Genomic DNA, 11,079 nt, shown 5'->3' on the forward strand with positions numbered 1-11,079 from the left:
AAACCTAGCATGTCGTGTAATGTCTCAAATCATAACTTGTATATATAATAATCACTAGTGAATGTCCAATAACCCCCATGCCCCATGTCCGCTCCTCGTCTCTGAGCAGACAGTCAGAGGAAAATACACTCCAAGCCCTATGCCGGCTCCCCGTCCCTGTGCTAATAGCTAGAGGAAACACACTCCAGGCCCTATGCCAACACCAAACCGTTGCCCAGGACGGACCAGAATCTATTCCAATGTCCCGTAGTGGAATAAGGACCACTAGGTAAGTACAAAACCATTGAACATACATATATTGAAAAACAACTTCATAGTATAAAGTCATCCATCATCTATACTATAAAGAGGTGTTCGAAACATGTTCTAAATATTATATCGTCATCCATCAGATATTCTATAAGAACACGGGTTATAGGAAAAATAGTAATAATTCAAAATAGCCTCAGTAAGCATGTTATCTCACAAAACGTTTCATAAAACGTAATCATTAAATCATGCTTTTCATGTATGCATTTCTACTATTAAACATGCATTTTTAGAAGGGGTCCACTCACAGTACTTCGCCGCCGAAGAGCCATGCAACTAGCGAAGACAGAAACGCTACTATAATTGCCCCTAAGTCCATAAAGGGTACATTTAGTCAAACTCTACTCAAAAGATTTTATTTGAGAAAACAGACTTCAAAAACAGGTCCAGGACATTGAAATTAGCCTAGGAAGGATCTCGGACGAAACCTGAAAAAGTCAACCCAGGAAGTTAACGTTGATCGTTGACGGTTAAAGTCAAAGTCAACACTGACCGTTGACTGAGTTAATGGTCAGACGGGGTCAAAGTCAACGGATCCGGGTCAATGGTATTGGGTTAGACCAGGTTGGGCCTAAAGGGTTTGGGTCCAAGGGTTTAAAAGTTTTGGGCTTTAAGCCCGGCCCAGTAGTTTTGGGTTTGAAATAAAATAAATAGAAACAAAATAAAATAAAAAGGGTTTTGGGCTTAAGTGATCCGACCCAAAGGCCTGGGTTTGAGTTTCAGACTTGGGCTTGGGTAAATGGATTGGACCTTGGGTTAATGGGTCGGGTTGACCTATTTCCAGGCCAAGGTTTTGGCCGGTTTCTGGGCAAACTTCAAACGCCCATAACTTCTTCGCTACTCAACGAAATTGGGTGAAACAAAAAGGAAAGTTGTAGTACTTAGTGAGACGAAGAGATTGATAGCTTTCAAGTAGGCCAAATCACCATGGTTTGGTCAGAAATTTCCTCGAAAGGGGCGGTACCTGTAGTAAATTTTGGAAAAACTACTCCAAGCTATTTTCTGCGATTCAAACGTATACACAACTTAAAAAAAGCTTCGATCTAACCCTAAAACACATCCCCAAAGGTTTTTAGAAGCTTACCAATGTTGGAAAGACCATGAAACGCATCGGGAAAGACGATGAACAGTACCGGCTGAATAGAAGATGAGGGTTTAAGGTGTTCTTTCTTCGATTCTAAGCTTACTAGGGTGCTAATGGAGATGTTGATGTTGTTGTGGTGTTGATTGTTGGTAAAAAAAACCCTCGGAGAGGCTGAGATAGAGAAAGCCGAGAGGGAGTGATAAGGGAGAGTGAGGGAAAAGAGAGAAAAAGGAAGACTTTTCAGAAGAAAGAAGAAAAAAAAAAAGAAAGGGAAAGGGAACCAGAGGAAAAAACAGGGGGTAGGCCCTTTGGGCACATCATTTAAGACCAAAAAATTCATTTTTAAAAGGAAAAATATCCCCAAACTTAATGAAAATACAAAAGTACTCCGTAAATACCGGGACGGGTTGTTACAACCTACCCCTAGCCGAATCAGAGATGTATTCAGACTAAAACTCCTTACCCTAGTTGATGCACAAAACTGGAGGGACTTGGAACAACGTAAATCCGACCGTGAATCTGCAAGAAGTAAATAACACAAGATGTATCGTGGTTCACCCCAAAGTTTGGGTTACGTCCACATTGATTATTGTATTTCTCTGAGAGGATTGTGAGGGAGATAACCTCTGTAATGTGATAGGAGATGTGAGAGGGTGAGGGGGCTTCAGGCCTAAGAGTTGACTTCCTCTAATTGTGAGGGTGAGGAGTCATTTTATAGAATAAGGGCTCCTCACTTATTACATATTTGCCCATTCCTTTATTACATAATTACATTTAAGTCCCCCGAGTATTTGTACGAGATCTAAATACGGAGGCCCTAAGTATGGTATAAACAATAGTCCCCCAAGTTTTCAGTCAAGAGAGTATTTTGGCTAGAGACTTGAAATTCAGTCCATGTGTGGGCCGAGGTAACTAGATGTCGTCTAGGACTGATACTTGGTATGAGGTGGTGCTCAATCCGAAATGATGCTCAACCAGAAGTACCACATGTTGTGAGGCTGTTCTGCTTATAACTTATGTTGCCTTGGTTGGCTCGGCTTGTGGCGTTCGAAATGAGGGAGTCCCTTTTATAGAATAAGGGCTCGATCCTCAATACATAAATGATGGGCTAAAGTCGATGCTCGTAGCGAGACGATTGCTCAGTAGGTACGATGTTCTCTAATGATGGTGATGGAGTCCCTTTTATAGAATAAGGGCTCGCTTCTCAATACATGAATAATGGGCTATAGTTGATGCTCTCTAATGATGGTGAGAGAGTCCATTTTATAGAATAAGGGCTCGCTCCTCAATACATAAATGATGGGCTAGAGTCTCCCAAGTATTTTTCATGAGGCCCAGTTGAGGCCCAATATATGGTACCTAATGTAGTCCCCCAAGTTTTCGGTCAATAGAGTCTGTTGGTTGGAGACTTCAAATTGAATCCATGTATGGGCCGAAGTGGCGGTTGTTCGGAGGCGGTATTTGTACTTTGTAGGTGAAGCTTTACAAGTGAAGCTTTGAAGATGAAGCTCTGTAAATGAAGCTTTTGAAGCTAGAGCTTTTGTAAATGAAGTTTTTGAAGCTAGAGCTTTTGTAAATGAAGCTTTTGAAGTTGATTGACATGAGTGATGCTCATGAATGTTTATGTTGATTGACATGAGTGATGCTCATGGATGTTGACATGAGTGATGCTCATGAATGTAGACATGAGTGATGCTCATAAATGTTTATGTATGATTGAATGAGTGATGCTCATGAATTTTTATGTATGATTGACATGAATGTTTATGTATAATTGACATGAGTAATGCTCATGAATGTTTATGTATGATTGACATGAGTAATGCTCATGTATAATTTGAAGTATTGGGCGTACTTTTGATCACCTGGTTGGTGGTAATAGCGGCAAGTTGCCGAATAATTTTGGAGTACTGGGCGTACTTTTGATCATCTGGTTGGTGGTAATAGCGGCAGGTTGCCGAATAATTTTGGAGTACTGGGCGTACTTTTGATCACCTGGTTGGTGCTATTTTGGGCTTATGGGCCTTCGCCCTCCACACAACATTCCAGCCCATTTATTTTGGGCTTTACCGTTTTTTTATTATTTTTTTATTTTTACCCTCTGATGGGGTTTATACAGATATCTCCGAAAGATACGAAAAATAAATTACATCATTCAAAAATAAGGAAAGTAAACCACATCATTATGGTGGGGTGTTTATTCCTTGCTTTTGCTTGTGTTTTTCTGCTGCACTCTCTCTATCTCTTCAACTGGCAGACAGAAGGAATCATAATAATAGGAAAATCTTTTGCTTTTCTTTTTTTCTCTTTTCCTTTTTTCTTTTCTGTTTTACTTTCGGCCTGGTTGCTGAGAAAACGGACTCGAATGAGGAGTTGATGATAACGGACTGGAGGCTGACCCAACCACCAAGCTTTAGCTTTTCTGGAGAGAGAAAGTGAGGGTCGGAGTTCCCAGAAACTCATTGTCCTCTACTCTTTGGGGAGGGTCATCGGATAAGGCCAATTCGGCACCCTTTACCTCTGCACCGAAATCTCCTCTGGACACCCCTACGCCTGCAAGTCCATCAATTTCCACATTCCACAAGATTTCTCCAACAAAACATCTCAGCCCATTGCTGCCGTAGCTTCTCCTCACAAAACACGTGAGCCAGAATCCCATTTCGAGCAAGCTCAAAGCAGGAGGATGATATTGTCGAGATTCGCCGGCCGTCGACCGTGAGGGGAGAAATGTGGCGAAGATAGTGGAGGACGACGAGGGGGTCTGCAGCACCAACATTGTTCTTAAGCAGCCTGCAATCTTTGTGGGCGTGATCGAGCTTATGCTGCTGTTAGTTGCTGGAGAATGGTCATTGTCACCTTTCAGCTGGCGTCGAAGAGCTTCTGTGTTGATCTCGTCCAGCAACTCTCCTACCCAGCATCTCTCTCCCTCATGAGCAGTTTGCTGGGTCCCAATCGAACGGATCCGCTGTTGTGTTGGGTCATGATCGAACAGATCTGCTTCTGTACTGTGATGGTTGGATTTTTGGACATCCACCTTCTGCTTATTTCTCTCGATGAGCAAAGAATACCAAGTTTACAGCGGCCATATCTTTGCTGCAGGTCTACCCTTTCAGTTGGACATTTATGTCAGGTAATTCTTCCATTCACTACATTTTTCATTTGGTAGCACTTCTCTTGTCTGAAAGCTTCCATCACTATACGGAAACTAGATTTATTTGTACACAGTATGTAGCTCTCCGAATCGCTTCTCCAGCCAAAGAAATTGAAATATATTTGGTGAAAGAGCTGCATGCCGAATTCGGTCAATCAACTGCCATCAATATTAAAATTTCCAAATCTCTTGTTCTCGATTCAAGCAAAGAAAAACTGCAACTTTTAAAGGAGGAAGAAACTTTGGTAGAACTTAGGGATGAGAATGTGGCTCCGTGGGTTGGGTGGATTCTATCTTGCAGTTGCAAAGAGAGACTGAGTGAGAGAGAAGGTGGCTCCGTGGATTTTCTGGAAAAGTTTTGGGTTCTTGGTTTCTGCAGATTCACTGTGGAGGTGAAAAAAATGAAAGAGAACCGACATAACTTTTCGTGTCGATTCCCACAGACGGCGTCAAATGTTGATGCACAAAACCGGAAGGTTTTGGAACAACGTAAATCTGACCGTGAATCTACAAGAAAGTAAATAACACAAGATGTATCGTGGTTCACCCCAAGGTTTGGGCTACGTCCACACTGATTATTGTATTTCTTTGAGAGGATTGTGAGGGAGAGAACCTCTGTAATGTGAGAAGGGATGTGAGAGGGTGAGGGGGCTTCAGGCCTAAGAGTTGGTCTCCTCTAATTGTGAGGGTGAGGAGTCCTTTTATAGAATAAGGGCTCCTCACTTATTACATATTTGCCAATTCCTTTATTACATAATTACATTTAAGTCCCTCGAGTATTTGTACGAGATCTAAATACGGAGACCCTAAGTATGGTATAAACAAACCAGATTCAGTCCCTGATTCTCAGTGCCTTCAGCTTTAAATCCTCTTGTGCTATCAAGACTCAACCCTCGCTTTTATCCAAACCAATCCTTCTCACAAAAGGACTTGGCTAAACCCGACTGGACAACCCATAGTGACCTAGTCGGCCCATGAGACCCCTGGAAGATCGCTGGGCTGAGAGTAGCTACAAACTCGACCCAAATTATCATTTTGGGCCCAAGTAGGTATAAATGTTGTTATTTTCCTTTACAGAATCTTGCATGTTAATCAATGCCCCCATTAATGCCTTTTTTAGCTCAACATATATCTTACTTGAGATGGCGATTTCCTCTTATATTTCAAGAGAATCATGTTATTTGCCACACTTCACATTTAGATAAAATGGATCTAACTAATGGAAAGTTTGTGGAGATTTCTCTTTTCTTTAGCGAAAGGGAGCATAGTTTCTTGGACACCCTTTTGGTATAAATGATGTTATTTTGATCATATTTATCAACTAAATTTTATAATATAGGTGAGTCACACCTATTTAAATAGGGTCTAGTAATTTAATTTATCAACTAAATTTTATAATACATGTGAGTCGCACATATTTAAATAGCCTAACCATCATTTGGCCCCCTTACTTTTTTTTATATCCTTCACATACTTCATTATTATATTATGAAAAACGTTTTTGGGTAACAAGAAACGTACAAAATTGAGACATGTCTAGCGTTACTCTTTCGGGTAAGGCTTAAAGATGGTAACTAATAAGGATTTCAGAACTAAGACCATTTTCAATCGAGATGCATATGGATCTCTTGTTGCCCGGAAATTATAAGAAATTTTAAGAAGATGTAAATACTCATCTTGGCTTAAAGATGTAATTAATTATGTTACGTGTTTTTTTTATATCTCCAATATGAAAAAAAAAGAAAAAAAAAGAAACAATAGCCCCGAGAGTTGAACAATGTAAACAGAAGGAGAAAGAACTATCTTGTAGAGGAAGAAAGTATATTTGTGTATTGTATTGAGAATAATACTATATTACACTTATACAATGTGTATATATCTAGTTACATTGCTTAACTACTAAGCTACTACAAAGCTCACAAGATGTTAACACTTGTCACAATCTCAGCTCATAGAATCCTAACCAACTTAACTACCTTACACACATTATATTTAACATCCTCCTTCAATCTCAGAGTGAGGCTTGCCAAGTCTGAGATTGTAGCAGTGTGTTTGAAACAAAGGAGTGGATAAACCCTTTGTAAGAATATCAGTAAATTGTTCATTGGAAGAAACAAAATGCACATGCAGAAGCTTCTTTGCAACCCTCTTTCAAACAAAATGGACATCAACCTCAATATGTTTTGTCCGCTGATGCATTATTGGATTGTAAGCAAGGGCTATGCCAGAGAGATTATCACAAAACAGTGTTGTAGGATAAGGAACATCTATCTGCATAAACTGAAGAAGCTGTTTGATACAATCAATTTCTACAGAAGTACTTGAGAGGGCTCGATATTCAGCCTCTGTAGATGATCTCGAGATTGTATTTTGTTTCTTGGAAGACCAAGAAATAAGATTTGGCCCTAAATACATAACTAAAGATGTGGTAAACCTCCTGTCATTAGGATCTCCAGCCCAGTCAACATCACTAAATGTATGGAGATCCTAGTCACTTTTGCTAAACTGAACTCCAAACTCAGTAGTTCCTTTCAAATACCTAAAAATCCTCTTCACAGCAGCATAATGAGATTTCATAAGATAGTGCATAAACTGACAAACCTGATGAACTGAGAAAGATATATCAAGTCTGTTAAAGGTTAGGTATTGAAGAGCACCCACAATACTTCTATACAGAGAGGGATTATTGAAATGATGGCCATCACCTTCTAATAATCTGTTATAAGGTAAGCAAGGTGTGGAGCAAGGTTTGGAATGAACCATGTCTGCCTTAACCAACAAATCTGAAACATATTTGGATTGAAAGAGAAACATTTCACTTGAATTCTGTGTGATTTGGATCCCAAGAAAATAATGAAAGGAACCTAAATCTTTAATATCAAATTCCTTGGTCAAAGCACTAATCATTGTAGCAATGGACTCTGAATCACTTCTTGTAATTATAATGCTACCCATATAAAGAAGAAGGATGACCACATACCTTCCAATATATGTTGAAAGGAACCCCAGAGAAGGAAGAAATGATGTAAATATTTCATTCCATGCCCTTGAGGCTTGTTTTAAGCCATACAATGACTTAAGCAATCTGCAAACATGTGTAGGATTGTAAGGATCACTAAATCCAGGTGGCTGTGACATATACACTTCTTCCTGAAGAATGCCATGAAGAAAGACATTCTTCACATCAAGTTGACGCACTCACCATCCAAAGTTAGTTGCTAAAGCTAGAACCAACCTCACAGTTGTAGGTTTAACAACTGGCTAAAGGTTTCTCCATAGTCAATACCCTCTTCTTGATTGAAACCTTTAGCAACAAAGCGTGCTTTATACCTGGAAATAGATCCATTAGCATGCTTTTTAATCTTAAACTCCCACTTATAGCCTACCAAGTTCTTGTTTCTAGGCAATGGAACCATAGACCAAGTGTTTTGAGTTTTAAGAGCATTCAATTCTTCTTCCATAACAGAGAACCATAAAGGAGACTTGAGAGCAGACTTGTAAGTAGCAGGTTTAACTTGTGAAAGATCCAATGGTTCACCGTCTTGAACCACTGAAAAAAAAACTTTTTTCTTCGAAATACCATTCTTAGCTCTTGTTTGGGTAGAGTGAGTGTTTATAGGAGGAATATGGAGAATAACCTGCAAGCTATCAAGTTGAAACTCATGCTGCAATTCAAATCAGTAACACTAAAGATCTCAGAATTGGACTCACTAGAGGTCTCAAAAGATGACCCATTTGGAATCTCATAAGCCATAAGAATTGTAGAAGAGGATTGTTGATATGTTGATGCAGTAATGGATTGTAATGAGCTGGGATTACCACTTTGTTGATAAGAATTTTGTGACATAGTATTAAGGTTGTAGCTGGCAGATGATGGAAATGACCATTAACTAATATGGATGAAGATGATGGAAGGACAATAGATGCAGGAGTGGAATGCATCGTGATACACCTCAATTTCGATATTCCACGAATACCAGAATAGGCACGTGCTGGCCGATACCCAAGGGTGATGAAAGCCATTTATTAAATGCAAATGCTAAGAACAATGAATAAATAAGACTTATAAATTTAAATATAATGAATATGCATTTAAGGAACATGTTCAAAGCACATATCTAATCCGGAACACTAAAAGAAAAGTAATATAAAATTGAATGAACAAAGGGATGAGTCATACACTGAGAGGACTCGAATATATCGCTGCGGAAGTGCCTTGACGCCAGGAATGTACGCCTCGATTCTAAATCCTAAGGGGCCCCAAAACAAACATGAGTGGACCAAGATGATATATATATATATATATATATATATATATATATATATATATATATATAATACTGAAATAGTTATCAACATACTAACTCCCAAAAGTTTTATGAAAACTGGTAACATAATATGTAATAGGTTTTTCGAAAACCCTAACATGCTATAAAACCTTATACAACGTATCTCTTATATATAGTGTGCTACTAGTGGTATCAGTATCGCCCAAAGACATATAGAACTCTTCCTTCAGAAACTTCCTTCATACATATCAATCGCCTGTAAGCTCCTAAAACACCTAACCCGAAGGTCAATATAAGTATCATCACCCGAAGGCTCCTACAACACCAAACCCAAAGGTAAACATAAGTATCAATCGCCCGAAGGCTCCTATAGCACCCAACCCAATAGTCAACAATAGGGACCACTAGATACACACAAAACCATTGAACATAATCTTTCCAAACATAGGTACACATATCTCAAAAGCATTTTAATAGTATAAAGTCATCCATCATCTATACTATAAAGAAGTGTGTAAAAACATGTTCTAAATAGTATATCTGCATCCATTAGATATCCTACAAGAACATAGGTTCGATAGAAAATATGATATTCCAAAATAAGCTCAGTATAGCATGATAATGAATTTCTCATAAAACGTAATCAATAAATCATGCTTTTCATGTATGCATTCCTACTATTAAAACATGCATTTTAGAAGAGGTCAACTCACAGATACTTCACCGCCGAAGAGCCACGCAAACTAGCGAAGACGAAATCGCCACAATATATGCACCTAAGCACATAAAAGGTCTAATTAATAAAATTATATTATAATAATTGAATTTGGGAAAACGAACGTCGAAAACAGGTCTAGGACAAAAACATTAGCCTAGGAAGGGTTCCAGACGAAACCCGAAAAAGTCAATCTGAAAAGTCAACGTTGACCGGTCAAAGTTAAAGTCAATGCTAACCGTGACGGGGCCAACGGTCAGACCAAGTCAGGTCAAAGGTCAAATCGAGTCAGGGGTATTGGGTCAACCGGGTTGGGCCTAAATGGTTTGGTCCAAGGGTTTAAAGGGTTTGGGCTTGAATGCTCGGCCCAATGCCTTTAGATTAAAAAAAAAAGAACAACAACAACAAAGCCTTTTCCCACTAAGTGGGGTCGGCTATATGAATCCTAGAACGCCATTGCGCTCGGTTTTGTGTCATGTCCTCCGTTAGATCCAAGTACTCTAAGTCTTTTCTTAGGGTCTCTTCCAAAGTTTTCCTAGGTCTTCCTTTACCCCTTCTGCCCTGAACCTCTGTCCTGTGGTCACATCTTCGAACCAGAGCGTCAGTAGGCCTTCTTTGTACATGTCCAAACCACCGTAACCGATTTTCTCTCCTCTTTCCTTCAATTTCGACTACTCCTACTTTACCTCGGATATCCTCATTCCTAATCTTATCCTTTCTCGTGTGCCCACACATCCAACGAAGCATCCTTATCTCCACTACACCTACGTGTTGATGCTTTACCGCCCAACATTCTATGCCATACAGCATTGCCGGCCTTATTGCCGTCCTATAAAATTTTCCCTTGAGCTTCAGTGGCCTACGACGGTCACACAACACGCCGAATGCACTCTTCCACTTCATCCATCCAGCTTATATTATATGGGTGAGATCTCCATTAAATTCTCCGTTCTTTTGCAAGATAGATCCTAGGTAGCGAAAACGGTCGCTCTTTGGTATTTCCTGATCTCCGATCCTCACCCCTAACTCATTTTGGCCTCCATTTGCACTGAACTTGCACTCCATATATTCTGTCTTTGATCGACTTAGGCGAAGACCTTTAGATTCCAACACTTCTCTCCAAAGGTTAAGCTTTGCGTTTACCCCTTCCTGCATCTATCAACACTATATCGTTTGCGAAAAGCATACACCAAAGAATATCATCTTAAATATTAAGTTTGTGATCTTCGCTAGATTGCTCCGGTCATTAGTGTGGATAAGTATGTAAATGGATAGAGACAGGAAGCAAACACAAGATGTACGTGGTTCACCCAGATTGGCTACGTCCACGGAGTAAAGGAGTTCTCATTAATTGTGAAGGGTTTACACAGTATATAGGTTCAAGCTCTCCTTTAGTGAGTACAAGTGAATGATTTAGTACAAATGACATTAGGAAATATTGTGGAAGAATGATCTCGTAATCACGAAACTTTTAAGTACCGAAGTGTGGTATCGTCTTCACTTGCCTTATCTGTCTCATAGGTAGATGTGG

Source organism: Malus domestica, chromosome 04, assembly GCF_042453785.1.
Source record: "Malus domestica chromosome 04, GDT2T_hap1".
Classification (NCBI taxonomy): Eukaryota; Viridiplantae; Streptophyta; class Magnoliopsida; order Rosales; family Rosaceae; genus Malus; species Malus domestica.